Source organism: Numida meleagris, chromosome 19, assembly GCF_002078875.1.
Source record: "Numida meleagris isolate 19003 breed g44 Domestic line chromosome 19, NumMel1.0, whole genome shotgun sequence".
NCBI lineage: Eukaryota > Metazoa > Chordata > Aves > Galliformes > Numididae > Numida > Numida meleagris.
The window spans coordinates 1,677,065-1,691,524 of record NC_034427.1 but is presented as its reverse complement, the minus strand read 5'-3'; the positions used below and the strand labels follow the sequence as shown (position 1 = coordinate 1,691,524).

Here is a 14,460-nt window from a genome sequence, read left to right as displayed (position 1 = left end):
GGGGAAGGGGCAGGAACTGATCCTGGGCTCCTGGATTCCTGGCTGCCCCGCAAAGGGCAGTGCCCCCCGTGCCCACCCTGCGCTCCTGTTGGCCACACGTAGTTCTGTTGTCAGCATTTTTGTGCTGGGAGGAGGCAGCAAGGTGCTTCTGGATTAGCAGAGTTGTGAAAAATAGCTTTCCAACTGGCCTGGTCACCCTTTGACAGCAGGAGAGAATTTATAGGCAGAAGATGGAGACGTGATTTAAAATTAGCAGCAGCGGGGAGCTGTGTCTATGGCCCTTGGAGTGGGGCAGGAAAACTGACTTGTCCCTGAGCCCGTTTGTGGCTGGGACGTGGTTTAGTGTTTCACGTCTCAGTTACAGAAAGAGCTCAGCTTCTTGCTCTGCTTTCCTGCAGGGAAGTCATGGTGAGAAGTTGGGCTCTGCTAATGCAGTCAGTGAGAGCTTCTGATATGCTCAGCTGCTGTGTAGCCCTGGCCCAAGGCCGGGTGAGCAGGTGAGCTCCAGTGAGGGGATCTGAATATTGATCCACCGCGGAGAAAATGCAGCATTAAAGGATCACTGGAAGAATAAAACTGCACTGGTGTATTGCTTAAAATGAGAACGATGGGCAGCTGTACTAATTAGAGTGCACTAGTTAACACAGTTCCTCCCCACCTCCTATAGCCAGAGATACAGAAATGACATTTGTTAGAAAAAAATAGACTATTTATATTCAAGATGTTACCAATACCATCCAGAAAGGCACAAAGGTTAGAGATCTCACACTGCAGTCATCTCCTTCTCAGGAGATACGTGCAGTCACGTACAACCAGGCAGGCAGACAACCCAGTAACCTGGAAACACAGAGCTCTCCTTGGTCCTCCTTGGTTCTGCTCTCTGCAGGAGGTCCACCTGAATCCTCATTAGTGCCTTCACAAGCGTTTCATTGCTTTGCTCCTTACTCCTGCAGCATGGAGAAAGGGCTTGGACAGCTGGAAGGAAGGCAGAGCCCTCTCCCATCCACCTCGACTCCCAGGGCACCTTCAGTGCCTTCGTGTCACTTCTGCAGTTGTGCACTGCACTGTCACCTACAAGCAGAAGGGGATGCATCAAGCTGAGCCTGTTGCTTCATCCAGCAGGGAGCGGGCAGGCAAAGTCATTACTGGAGAGGAAGAAGCAGGAGCAGCAGTTTTGCTGTCGGGACCTCTGTGTCACGTGAAGGCAAGTGCCAAGTTATCCCAGTACACCATCGCTACCCCTGCACCAGGAGGATTTTGCAATGTGCTGGAATTGACTTCTTTTCACACCACTGGGCTTCGTAAAGTTGCCATTCCTTCTGTCCCATATCAAAATATATGTATCTTTTTTTCCTGGGAAAATGGAAGAAAGAAGCCAAAAGGAAAATGAGTTTTCAAGTTGCACCACCTGATTCTTGCTGAGACATACTGGTGGTGTCAACCTTTTTTATGTGCATCTGGAGCTGGTGCCATTTCACACCTGCTCCGTTGCTTGTTTTTAAATGACACGTAATGATGATAGGCAGCGTAAAGAGGAAGCTTCATCCCCAATTAAATTGCATTATCTATCTTTTCATTTCCTGCCCCAGTTGAGGAGGAAACCCCTGGGGAGCAAGGTCTTTTAAGTTTAATGAAGTAGGAGGTGCCTCCAGAACTAAAGGTGATCTTGTTTATAAGAAGAAAATGAGCGCTGATCTACAGTGTTTGCAGAATATTGTGCTTCTGTATGATGCCCCAGGGAGCATTTCAGGTTATTGGAAATGCAGATGTAGGAATCTCAGGTCATCAGGTGAGAAAGCATTCAGCCCGTGACAGCTGCTGTTCAGAAATGGCTGTGTCCCATGTCCCCGGTGCAGCGCAGGGCTGGTCCCACTTTGTCATCTCTGGAGTCCCCAGTTGACCCCGCTCTCAGTGCCAGCGCACTGGGTGGTGTTTGGCACATGATCTTGGCCTTTCTATGGACGTCATCCCTGCACGAAGCAGGGATGTGATCCAAGTGAGTCTCTCCGTGCTGCTGGGGGCTGTGCTGTGTACCAGTTCTGCTGCTCTGCTGTGCGGGTCCCCTTTGCTGCTTTATCAAAGTTCAGCCTGCTGCGGTGAACCCTAGGCCCCGAAGATGAGTTCTTGTGGGTTTTTTTGAGCGTCTGTGATACATCTTAGTCAGTATCTATGCTATTTCATCCTTTATTCCTTCCCCCAGCTTCCTCCGAATGCCATCCAGTCCCGGTGATTTATTACTCTTCAGTGCACTTTGTTTTTTGTTGGAGAATTTATATTTAATTTTTATGCCCGTTATCATTCAGGGAGAGAAGGGAAATGCTGTGGAAGCTCAGAGTGAAAATAAAACAGCACATTTCAGTGCAGTTACTTTGCTTGAAAGATGTTTTTGTATTTTGGCAGGGTGTTTACTTCCTTCCTCCTTAACTTTTCCATCGTTGCTTGAAATGATTCTAGAAAAATCACAGGATGGTGCACTGCGCTGGGTGACTCCAGCCCTTGCGAGGCTGGAGCCTGCTGCTCCTCCTGCCTGAGTTCATGAGGACTCATGCAATAACCATCTTAGTGCAAGAGCAGGAGAAGTTCATCTGTAAAGCAGCAGTAGGTTTGGGAAATGAGGAGTTACAGAGTAGCAGAAGAGGATTTCCTTTTCTTAGCCCCTTTGATAATGGTAGTAGTGGTGAGGTTCTTCTGTATCACCTCCTGAACACCTTCCATGGAGGTTAACATTTTAGAGCTCATCTGGATCTAACTTCCCATCCTCAGAAGCACAGAGATGAGTGATGTGGCCCTTTCCCTCACAGCAGCACTAGCACGTGGTGCCATTGCTGGAACTCAAGAGGTTCTGATGCTCCTTGAAGCACAGTGTCACTCTGCTCCTCATACTTCCATGCCTCCCTCCCAGCCCCACACACCTTTGAGGCTTTCTTATCAGAAGCTGATGGTTTTAGGAGCAAGATTAATACTTTCACCTCAATCAAGGGACCTGGGTGGGTTTGGGAGAAGAATGGGTTAAAGCATTCAGAACTTCATCCAGATCTCCAGTAAGAGCTCTGCTCCTCCTTGTTGGGATTTGCTTCTGTAGTTCTCCATTTGCTACATCCCCATCATCACTGAGAGATTTTATGGCTCACTTAATCCGGCCTCAAATTCCTCTTATTTGATCCCCTCTTCTACGTCTGTCCTGCATGAGCCCTGTTCTCCTGGCATCTCTGAACTCAGCGATTACTGTGAGATACATCTCTGGAGAGCTCCAATAAACCGAAATGATGAGTCCACTGAAATGGAGGGGAACTGAGGAAACACTGTTTGCAAGTTCATTGCCATTGGGTTCTTGGGTGACAGCAGCAGTGGCTACATGGCTGCCTGGTTTTAGCCTTTGTTGCTATGGTGGCTTCTTCCCACCGAGCCTTGGATCCCTGTGCACGAGGCCTTGTCCCGTTTTTTTGACTGCCAGGGCTCTGAGACTTCTGCAAAAGCTGATGCATCATCTCTGGTCAACTCATTAGAGGTGTCCTCGTTGTTGGTTAAAGTCCAGTGGTTCATTTCTCTGTCTCTTCAGTACTTTTTCTGTTTTAATTAAAAGCTCCATTCCAGTTTGACCTTCTGCAATGCTGAGGCCGAAGTGAGTCCCTAGTGACGGAAGGTCGCTGCTGGCTGGCTGAACTGGCCGCCCGCCCTGCCAGCGGTGGTGACTGGCACAGCTCTGCCTGCTGCTCCCATCCTCCATGGGGTCTGGTGGCCCAGATGTCCAAGTGTTTGAGGGAGCAACGTGGAAAAGTATTGCTCTATCAGTGAGAGCCATGGCAGCAAGTTGTCCGTGAGTCACAGTGTGCCCTGGCAGCCAGAAGGGCCAGCGTCCCCTGGGTGCATCAGGCCCAGCGCTGCCGGCCGGGCGAGGGAAGGGATTGTGCCACTGTGCTGTGCCTGCTGCTCGGCCCCGAGCTGCCAGAGCTCAGGGAGCGCTGGGACACCGCTCTGAGCCATAGGGATCGGGTTTGGGTGCTGCTGGGTGGGCTTGGTGGTCCCTGTGGGTCCCTTCCAACTTAGGATGTTCTGTGATTCTGTGAATGGGTTTAAATCACTGGATTTGTTAATGGCTTAGCATTGGGTGAATGGAGAGCGGGCCTGGTTCCTGAGGCTTGGGACTGTTTAGTTGCTGGCTCATGGACTTCTGAAGGTGACATGCCTGTGCACTGCCAGGCATCCCAGCCCATGGGAGGGAAGGGAAAGCTCCCTAATTAAAGTCCTCACAGTTCAGAGGGGGCCCAGAGGAACTGGCGTAAAGCAGAGCACTGCGGTTCAATCAACAAAACACTTCTGTTTTACTGTGAAATATTTCATTTTGAAGAAGCCTTCTTTTCCCTCAGAAATCCCAAACCAAAAATCCCTGTCCGCCTCTATCCATCGGTTTCCTTTCTGCAAGCGCAGTGTCAGCACAGCGGGGCAGGTTTTGTGGGATTTCCTGAGCCAATCTGAAGTAAGCTGTCCCAGGCGGTCAGCCCCGTGAACACAACTGCCTCTGTCTCCTCGGCTTTGAGCTCCTGGCTAAGCAGCTCAGATCCTTAGGTCCGAAGGGCTTGGGTCTGATCCGTGCAGACATACAGCCACGGGTTTTTCTTTCCAGTGCGGCGCACCCTCCTCTGCTGGGGATTCGAAAGTCCTGGATTATCTGATTACCACCGCTGGTAGAAAACTCTGTGTCCTCATTCTTGTAGGACGAAGCTGAGACCGTTGAGAGGTGTTGCACCTGCGCCCAGGCCGGAGACGGGAAGGACTAGCAAACCCAAGTGCCCGCACCAGTCCCGGTGAGTAACACATCCCTTGGACGTGGTGAGCGGTGTGAATCCTTGCCGCTGCTGTGCAAGGAGAGGCTCGGTGGTGTGGGCACTGAGGACACGTGGCATCAGGTGCTTGGTTTTTTCAGTTGATTTCATCCTGGATTCGGGCTGATGGTTTTCCCTTTGAGCCCGCTGGGTGTGTGTGCTCATCCTGGCCTGGCGTAAGCATTCGGGGAGGCAGAGGGGGAAGGCTGTGCTGAGAACCTGCTGTTCCCTGCCGCGCTGTTGGCAGCAGGGATTGGAGTTCCGTAATCACACCCACACGGGCAGACTGCGGTCAGTTTGGACATGGTGGGTTCAGCGTATTTTAATTTCTGATTCCTTGCTTCTATTTATTCTACAAGTCGTGCGTGCACTTGGTCGTGGTAGAAGAGTGTGAGTGTGGTGGGCGGAGGGAGGGCTGGGGGAAAGCTCTGGAGATGGCACGTGGACAGCAGAGCTCCTGTTCCCCCTACAGAATGGGGAGGACTGGTCCAAACACAACGTCCTGCAAGCAGGCTGAGCTGGAAGCAGCCCATAGAAGAGGGTTTGTGGAGGGCTGGAAGAGGGTTTGGGGATCAGTGACAGTGTGCCCCAAGTAATACTGGCAAATGCTGGTCCAGGAATCCCTGGTGCGTTAGGAACTTGCTGTGCTTCCTGAGCAGTGAAGTCAGGGAAGTCCTGAGCTGGGAGATGTCTTGCTGTTTTTGTGGGAGTTTTATATCGGCGAGCACACGGGAAAAAGACTCCAGCTGAACAAAAGCTGGAATTTGCTTCAGCAGAGAATAAATGAAGATCTCAGGACTCACTGGGTGCACAGTGCATGATAGGAGCATGGCACAGTGACCTGAATTCAACAGTGGACTTTCCCCTCCAGTTCCCAGACAGATGAATAAAAGCAGCTCCTCCATTTCCAGTTCTGCTGGGCTTGCAGCCGTGGTGTAACACATTTGTATTAATTGGAACTGTGGTTGAGTTTTTCTTTGGGAACTTAAATAGGAGAGGAAGAAGATCAGGTGGAACCTCTTGCCATATGGGTAAGGGTTCTGCTGCTGCTTGGTAGACTCCATACTCAGAAAATAAAGATCCAGTCATTGTACAATTTTTATCTTATTTGGAAATCTGATCCATGACATTCCAAAATTACAGAGGGTTAGCCCTGATTCACCTGACTTCTTTTCAAATCAAAATCAAGAAGGTGAAGGAGAAATGGAATCTGGGTTTGTTTCCGATTTGTCTCAAACCATTTTCTTGCTTAATATACCTCGGTTTAGTAGCAGTGAAAGTATCTTGCCACAAAGTAGGACTAAGGAATTCTGACATGCGGATTTGTTAAGCAAATGAGTGGACTAAAAGCTGCCTTCTCCATGAACAAGGGAAATATTGTACTCTAATTCCAGAGACCGATATTTAACTCGACAGATGAAATGGTGAGATTCAGCAGCATGGAAGAAGCACCTCCGTTTTTGAACATTCAACATTTTTTCTTTTTAAGAAAAAACACTGCCAGAAGTTTTTCAAAGTTCTGTTTTGGTCATGGGCACGTTAAACACTGACTTCAGCTGCGGAGCCTTCTTTTTTTACAGGGTATTTATTGGAGCTAAATGCAGCCGTGCCATCCCTGAGGTGTGGAGAAGCACCTCCTTCAGCTGGTGAGCTCTTTGCTTCCACAGCACTTCTGAACCCTCCAGCCCTGCTGGCTGATCATTTGCTTTTTCGTTTTTCACTTCTCCCTCCAGTTATGGGGAGCTCACGGAATAAAGGTTGGTTCCGGAAAGAGGTGTGAAACTACCTATTTCTTGGGGGACGGAGAAAAAGCTGTGAAAATGTCTGTTATTCAAGAGATTCAGGATCACTGAGAGCAACTGGAGAATGAGGAGGGCTGATGAAAATGCCTGTTATTTTCAGCAAGGCTGAGGGGGTCAGAGAAATACCTGTTATTGAGCCGACCTTTAGAGGGCTGGAAGTGTCCCATCGTGGGAGGACAGGGAGCATCCTGTAAGGGTTTGGGTAGCTCCACAAAAACGGGATGGTTGAAGTTTTCTGCCATGTTAGAAGCAGCCAGCATCGGAGGGGGCCATCACAGCGTCTGATCACAAATAAATCCAGACTGTAATCACTCGTTCAGGTTGTTTATCAGCTCCGGCGGCTCCGTCCTCTCTGGATTAGGACAGTGCTCACTCACCCTTTAAGCTACGATCTGGCAGTGACCTTCTTAGCACCCCGTGGGCCGAGGAAGGAAGCGATGTAACAGGTTGCTTAATTTAGCAGAGATGCTGCGGGTCAGGAGGGATGTGCAGGAGCTGGTGCCCAGGACACATGGGTGAGGAGCGGGTGTCCGTGGGGCGTAGAAGTTGTGGACGAGTCTAAAACATCCTGCTTGTAGGACCAGGTTACCCTCCGTGCCTCCGATACTTTTGCCAAAGAAAAGAATGGGCTTTGGGACAGCTGATGTACCTTGAGAGGCTCTAAAGCTGTAATTCTTTCCAAAGCCTCTACAGGTGCTGTGAACCATGAGAAGACAACATCAGCACTTCAGGAGCAGCAGTAATGTGCAAAGCCTGGGGAGCTTCTCCCCTGTCAGCTGCTGGGCGTCACTGCGGCTGGATGTTATTTGCAGCGCAGACTTTGCAATGCTAGCATCTCACAACGAGCACCGGCAAGTGCTTTGTACCAGCACGGACCAGCTTTGCCCCTCATGGGTTGTTTCTTTCCAAATGCTTCTCTTCCTCAGTAGGCAATTTGTTTATGTGATTTCTGCAGTGTGGGTTCTGAGGTGTGTGTGCACACATTCTTTTTTTGTCTTTATTTTGCAAGCGCGTGTGGGGAAAATTTGTGAAGGCAGTTGCCTCATCAGCAGGATTCCTTTGCAGCACAGGGGTTGCTCCGGAGGAGCCATGTGAGCAGAGGTGCAGCACCGAGCTGTTCAGAGCAGAAGCGTGCTTGGGTGCTCCAGCCCTGTTAGCAGCATTGTGTGTTTGTGACCGTGGACTAATGATCTGCTCTCTGAAGCCCAAATGTCTGCAGGAGCGCGGTCACCCTTGGCTGTCTGCAGTGTCTGGGTGTGTTTGAAAACCTCGGAGGAAGGGAGAAGAAACCCAAGTGACTGGAAGCACTCTCAGGCCGTTTCCAGGAGATAAGACAAAGTACGCGGTTTTCTTTGAAACGGAGGAAGGGCTGCAAACCTGTCCCAGTGCCTCCTGCAGAGCCTGGAGCGTGGTCTTAGCAGTGAGTGGTGCCCGTTTGTTCCATGCCCTCTGCAGGCGGAGCGCCGGGATGTGCGTGCTGTGCTCTGCAGCCATGGGGCAGCCACCGGGTAAGGTACAAACAGGTCTGTGTAAAGGACGGAAAAAAGAGCCCCCCATCTAGGCCAACTGAGAAAGACAGCAAGGAGAAGCAGCTAAAAAGCTGCCTGGAAGCTGAATGTGGGTCTCTCACACCCGTGCTGACTTTTTGTGGACCTGGTGAGCCCAGGCTGTCCCCAGAAGCCAAAAGGGGATCGTGAGGATAAGCAGATTTAATTGTGCGTATATTCCCAGCATGCGACAGCGGTGATAGCCTTGAGACCACTCGAAGAGTGCAAATCTTTCTCTGCCCTTTGAAATAAGCTCATGATTATTGTCTGGAGAGGCGGTGTGAGGTGCGGCTGCGAGCTGTGGGCTGAGGAGACACAATGCAAATCCCCTCAAGAGCCGACATTCCCATGTCTTCATCTGCAACAGGAGAACGTGAAGATCCAGCTAGGAATGGTTGCTCTCTTATCTGTGCTGGAATCATCTCGGGTCATGGTTGATACTTCCAAATCGTTGTCTGGAAGATGCTCTTAGAGCTAGTGCTGAGCCCGTCCTCAGAACGAGAGGAGCTCAGGGCCCTCTCTCATGGGGAACCGGACAAGTTTTGAGCTAGAAAAGCCACGTTCTTGGCAGTGAGGCCATGTTTGGCTGACGTGGGAGGAGAGCTCCTTGTGGTGGTTTTGGTTGATGATAAGGAGTTATTTAGTGGCTGTGAGCACCAGGAGTGCTCTCTGCAGAACTCCCGATCAATCCTGCTCACAGCCAGCTCTGAAGTTCTCCGGGACAGAAACAATCTCTCCTTGTGCCCACACATTTATCCTACCTTTGTGAACCTATATCCTTTCTTCTCCCCTCCTGCTGTTCTGTCTTACCTCTGTCCTTACTCCACCTCAGCCTCTCTACTCTTCTGTCTTATCTGTATCCTCTCTTCTCCACTTGTGCTCTTTTCCTCTTCTCCACTTCTCTCTTAACTGTATCCTCTTATTTCCTTCCCTGCCCTTCTCCTCCTCTTCTTTCTTGCCTGTATCCTCTTGTTTCCTCCTCTTCTCCTTTTCCTCCCTAACACCTGTATCCTCTCATTTCATACTCTTCTGCTCTTCTCTTCTGCTCCTGTATCCGCTCTTCTCCTTTTCTGCTCTTGTCCTCTTCTGAGCAGGAACCCAGGCAGTTCTGTTCACAGATCAGATTTTCCAGCAGGAGCCCAGCCCTGACACACTGTGAGCTCAGCCCAGCAGCTCTGTCCTCGTTCCTGCCCGTGCCAGGCTTCCTTGTTCTGTTGGGGTGCAGCAGTGGGAGATGAACAGAAAATGGAACGTGTCTTCACATAGCTTACATCATCCTGTGCCCTGTACCTGCAACCTTGCTGAACCAAAGAAAGTCAAGCATATGTCTGATTTTAAACCTGTTAATTCAGTCAAAGCATACTCAAAGCCGTGGGTTAGAGCACCATCCCGAGTCTGTGATTAAATCCTCGTGCTGAGGTGGTTGTCTGTGATCCACCCAAATAATTCATAATGAGTGCTGTACCTGAGAGTTAAGTTCTCTGCACACCTTGATCTTATCAAAATAGGATGTAAGTTAAGTTATCTGATGTGGGGGTTTGTTTTTTAATTCCTGGATTTGCTGTTTGACATTATCTGTGTTTCTCAGAGCTTCTCAGCACTTGAAGGTTAATTCAGATTCAGATAGTGCACAAATCAAAAATGTAAAGTCTTTTCCCACACAGCTCCTTGTTGCACCACATGGCAGGGAATCACGAGTCACTTCTGCAATGGCCAAAGATAAATCCGTACTCAAAGTTCAGGTGAAAATGCTTGCAGAATGGAACTTGAGAAGTCTCCAACCTTCAGGTGGTCTGTCCCAGATGCATCCTCCGGCTGTGGACGTGCATTCATCTCATGAGTTAGTGAGGAAGCTCAGGGAGTGCTCACGGGCTTGGTATGGAGTGGGTTGTATTCACAGACACCCTAATTTCTCGTAGAGAAACAAACCCACGGCCAGAAGCCTGGGGGCAGGTTCTTTTCCTCCTCTGAACCACCAGGTCCTCACCATCTTGGTTTGTTTCTCCACCTACAAGGCGTTTTGTGCCTCTTCTGTCAAAAGCCAGCTGCTACCCACGCAAGGATTATTGCCTATTGTGGAGAGATAGGCCAAGGGACAGGGCTGAGTGCTAGGTGCAGGCAGGTTGAAGTCCATACCCCAAGGTTCAAGTTCTCCACCGTAATTTTCCCAAGTTCCCTGGCCAGTTAACTGAGCTTCAACCATCAAAGGCTTCCAATCACCTTTGAGGACCTGGGCCTCAATTTCTCAATGTTAAGACATTAAAAAGGAATAGTCTTTCTGCTCTTGCTTTACCTGGTGTTGTGATGGTGTAAAGATTGCCCCATGCACTGCTCAGGCACTGGGGACAGGAGACAAGGGAGCATCCTGTGCTGCTGTGCTCCCTGCTAACCAGGTGCAGCTTTCTGGCTGCCCCTACGTGCTCCGGAGCTGGACAGCGAGTCAGCAAGCAGAAGGCAAGGGGATGCCTTAAAATGAAAACCTGAAAGTAAATCTCTTTGTGCACATCTTTTCTCAGCTTCCCCTTGCACGGCTGTATCGGCATGTGCTTGATGAGATGTGATGACTCTGCCTTTGTCAGCTGCATCAAATACGACTTGTGAGCAGGGACTTTTTTGAAGGAGAGAAATGGGAGTTAGCAAGAAGTGCAGAAAAGACAAACAGGGCTGCATCCTTCATCAGCAGAAATCCAGGTCTTAGATTGGTTTCCAGCTAGATTTGGTGTGGGAACTTAAGAGAATTGGCCCAAAATTGCTTGTTTTACCATCCCCGTTCTGTAGCATTTCGTCTTTGCTCGTGTTTCTCCTGTGAGGCAGTGACCTTTTGCAGGCTGTGGTGTGACATGGGGAAGTGGCACTGATGGGAGGGACCTGGTGCTGCCTGGAGCTGAGGCTGGGCTGCTTTCCCCTGCGTGCTGTGACATCCAGGGGATGCTGCGTGCCACACGTCTCCATGTTTATGCTGAACGTGTGGGGTAGGGTGTTTTTCTTCTTTGTTTTTTTTTTTATTTCTTTTTGAGGATGGAAGTGGCACTGAAAAACACAGGGACAATGAAGGTGACTTCAGGACAGCATGTCTGACCTTGGAGGCTCAGCTGTGTCCTTTGGTAGACAAGCTCTGTAGGGACAAGTCTTCCTACTCCCTTCAAAGCGGAGGGACAAACAGGGAATGTGGCAGCCGATGATTTTCTGCTTGCTCATTCTTTTTTGCATGCTTGGAGAGAGCTGTATAATCAAACCCCAGTTTGTTCCTCTGTTTCTCCCTAAAACCTTGGTTTTGCTGTATGGGAATCAGCACGGCCAGCCACGGGTCTCATGCCACATCCCATTGACCTCCCTTGTGTCATCCCCTCCTCTGGAGGAGAAAACCTCACCTGCAGACTGTGACTGAAGATGGAGCACGTGCCTGTGCTGCATCAAGCTCTAAGCTGAATCCAGTTTGATTTTGGGGATCCCCAAGCAACGGGGAAACCACACACAAAGTCTGAGTGGAAGGTGTGACATGCACCACACCAGTGGACAGCCGGGAGGGTTGGTGATTAAACAGATTATTGCTTTAAAAGTGTTAAGAGACAAAAGTTTCAAACCTGAGCATCCCACAGTGCCGGCTCAGCCCCACTCTGACATTTCCTTGTACCTTAATGCCCGCGTGGCTCTGCTCTGGGGCATTAGAAAGAACTGGGAATTTACCCTTTGCCTTGTCTGCCTGCGTTGCAGCCTCCCCGGGACATTACCTACTTCCTATTATCTGTAGGTAAAACGCCTCATCACCCCGCTATTTATAATCCAGTTTAAACAGAAGCCAAAGACAAGCTGGTGAGGGCAGAGAGAGGTCAGGGAGCCTACTTAGCTTTCCGCAGTGTTCTTAATTATCCATGGCTTTCTGTCCTGCTTCCCTCCGGGCGCTCTCCGTTGTGCCTGGGTTCCCGGTGCTGCCTCTGTGCCGCGTGGGTCCAAGCTCTGGTGCCATGCTCAGCCTGCCCCTCATCACTGCCTTCTTATTGCATTACCCCTCCTGGAATGTAATGATAAGGCTTTGAGTGCTTTATTATTTCGTTTTCACTTCTCCGGCACGTGTATCTTTTGCTTACCTCTGCCTTCTCCAGGCTCTGGGTCAGGCTGCCCGTTTCAAAGCACGCTGAATGAAAGGCAGGTGGGATCCAGGCTTGCCCAATTCTTTATTTTCTTACGGGATTTGAAGGGCCTGAAAATATCCTCATAATTATTTCTCACCCTACACATAACCTGTACACTCTTAGGCTCTTCTGAAAGACGCAGCCCTGCTGCTCATGAGAAGTCCCCCAACGGCAAAGCACCTCCTGCACTGCAGTGGCAGTTAACATCCCTCTGATGAGATACTGATTTAAGGTGCTTTGTGGTGATGAGCAGGAAGAGGCTGGAGAGGCTTGAAGGAGCAGAATGGAGGCTGGTTTAAAGACCGGGGATGGGAGCTGCAGAAGAGCAGCAGGCGGGAGAGGAGATTGCTGTATTTCGGGCATATCGTGGCCAAAATACTCCATCTTGCAGTGCTTCTTCCCACAGCAGCCCCCGTGCAGTGTCCTTTCGGGCAGAGGTGTGCCTGATTGGAGACCAGTTGGAGGCAGATGAGGGGAGCACACAAACCAAGGAATGAAGCTCGGTGTACCAGCACCCCATATCAGCAACGCCATCTCCTTCTGCAAGCTGCTTGCTTTATTCCTCAGTGTTTTTTTTTTCCTTCTCTTGAAATGCATCTGCCTTGTTTATCTGACCCTCACACGCGGTCACAGCCTTTACAGCCTCTGCTTTGGCTCTTATTACACTTTTCAAAACCTCTTCATTCCTGAGTTCTCTCATCTTTCCGCCAGCACCCATGTTTTATGCTTTGGTTATGCCTCCCTTCCTTTTAATTAATTTTTCACACTACCTTGCTCTCCCTATTGGCCTCTTTTATTTAATTTATTGCTCACTAGCCATCATAACCCCTGGGCAAGCCTTTAATTTATCTCTTCCCATGTCCCATCGCCCCCCTCTGTCCTTTCCCTTTATTGATTTCTCCAGTTTGATTTCACCCTGCACTTGCCAACGTCGTCTCCTGCTCTTCCCTTCCCCTGAAGATTGCTTGGCTGAATTTCTCCCCCCATTAGTGACCTTGCTTCGGTGTAATCACTGGCCCAACAAGGCTGAGATTGCTGCTTGGTAGGTCCCCACCTTGCTCACTCCTATTTTCCGCTCCATCCTCCCAGCATCTCAAAATGATCTCGCCATAATTTCCATCCAGTTTGCCATAAGGAGGAAAGGGACCCATGAGCCTCTTCCAAAACAAAGAGGTTTGGTGGCCACAACCCACCAGCATCTCTGCTGAGCAGACCGGTGGTCTTGGGGCAGAGATGGACCCATGGGGGCAGATGCCACCAGGTTTCTGCTCTGGCCAAGGGGAGAGGTTTGTGCTCTCAGTGGCTCTTTATTCCTGCCGCTATCCTGGAGATGACAAAGTGTGCCTGTACCTCTCCTGGGGAAGCTTTGGCTGCCCACAGCCCACTGTCCCTCTGGTCTGTAGCTGCATTTAAATAGAAGTAAATGACTCTTCTGTCTTCCGGGTGCCCCCTGCCAGCCACAGCCCAAATCACAGCAGGTGGGTGTCCGTGGGCTCAGATAAAGAGGGAAACTTCAGCTTCACTCTCTGGTTACAAAGAACTGAATGCTCTTATGTATGATCCGTAAATAAATGGTCCATTAACTTACAGACCAGCTCCTGCCATTACCACGATGGGTTTGGAAAACACATTACTGCAGATAGGCAGGTAATTTTGTCATCTGTAACTGTGTGATTTGCAGTTGGAGCCCAACAGCTGGAGAGGGTCAGTGGCAGGAACCGTATATATGTTTTTAAGATCTAGAACAGGCATAAGATACGAGTATGCTGTGGCTCAAAAATGTGATGATCTACCCACATTTTCCAAAGCTGTTCATACGCTTGTTGTTAAGAAGATTTGGAACAGAAATAACTGCAGAGACAGATGAGTCCAAGGAAGTGAAATACCTCTGGACAGCGGTGGGCCTGCACGCATCAGCCCCCTGAGAGCAGTGCCCAGGCAAAGGAGGGTCCCCAGGAGGGTCTGTGCCCTGGGAGACTAAGCTAGCATTGTTGGTTGAATTGGTAGAATTACAGAATGGTTTGGGTTGGAAGGGACCTTTAGGACCATCTAGTTGCAAATCCCTGCTATAGGCAGGGACACCTCCCTCTAGAGCAGGTTGCTCACAGCCCCATCCAGCCTGGCCTTGAATGCTTTCAGGGAGTTGGCTGTCTGG

General features: G+C 49.9%; 1 protein-coding gene across 2 annotated transcripts in view; it reads left to right on the top strand.

Annotated features, from left to right (window-relative positions):
- Positions 1 to 14,460, top strand: part of RALY (RALY heterogeneous nuclear ribonucleoprotein) — a 116,693-nt gene that overhangs the window by 37,343 nt on the left and 64,890 nt on the right. The window contains exon 2 of one of the 2 annotated variants that reach the window (XM_021416727.1): positions 4,716 to 4,805. The exons of the other annotated variant lie outside the window; for it this stretch is intronic. The gene's annotated coding sequence lies outside the window, so the exon portion shown is untranslated. The remainder of the gene's footprint in view (positions 1 to 4,715; positions 4,806 to 14,460) is intronic. 2 annotated transcript variants of the gene reach the window in all.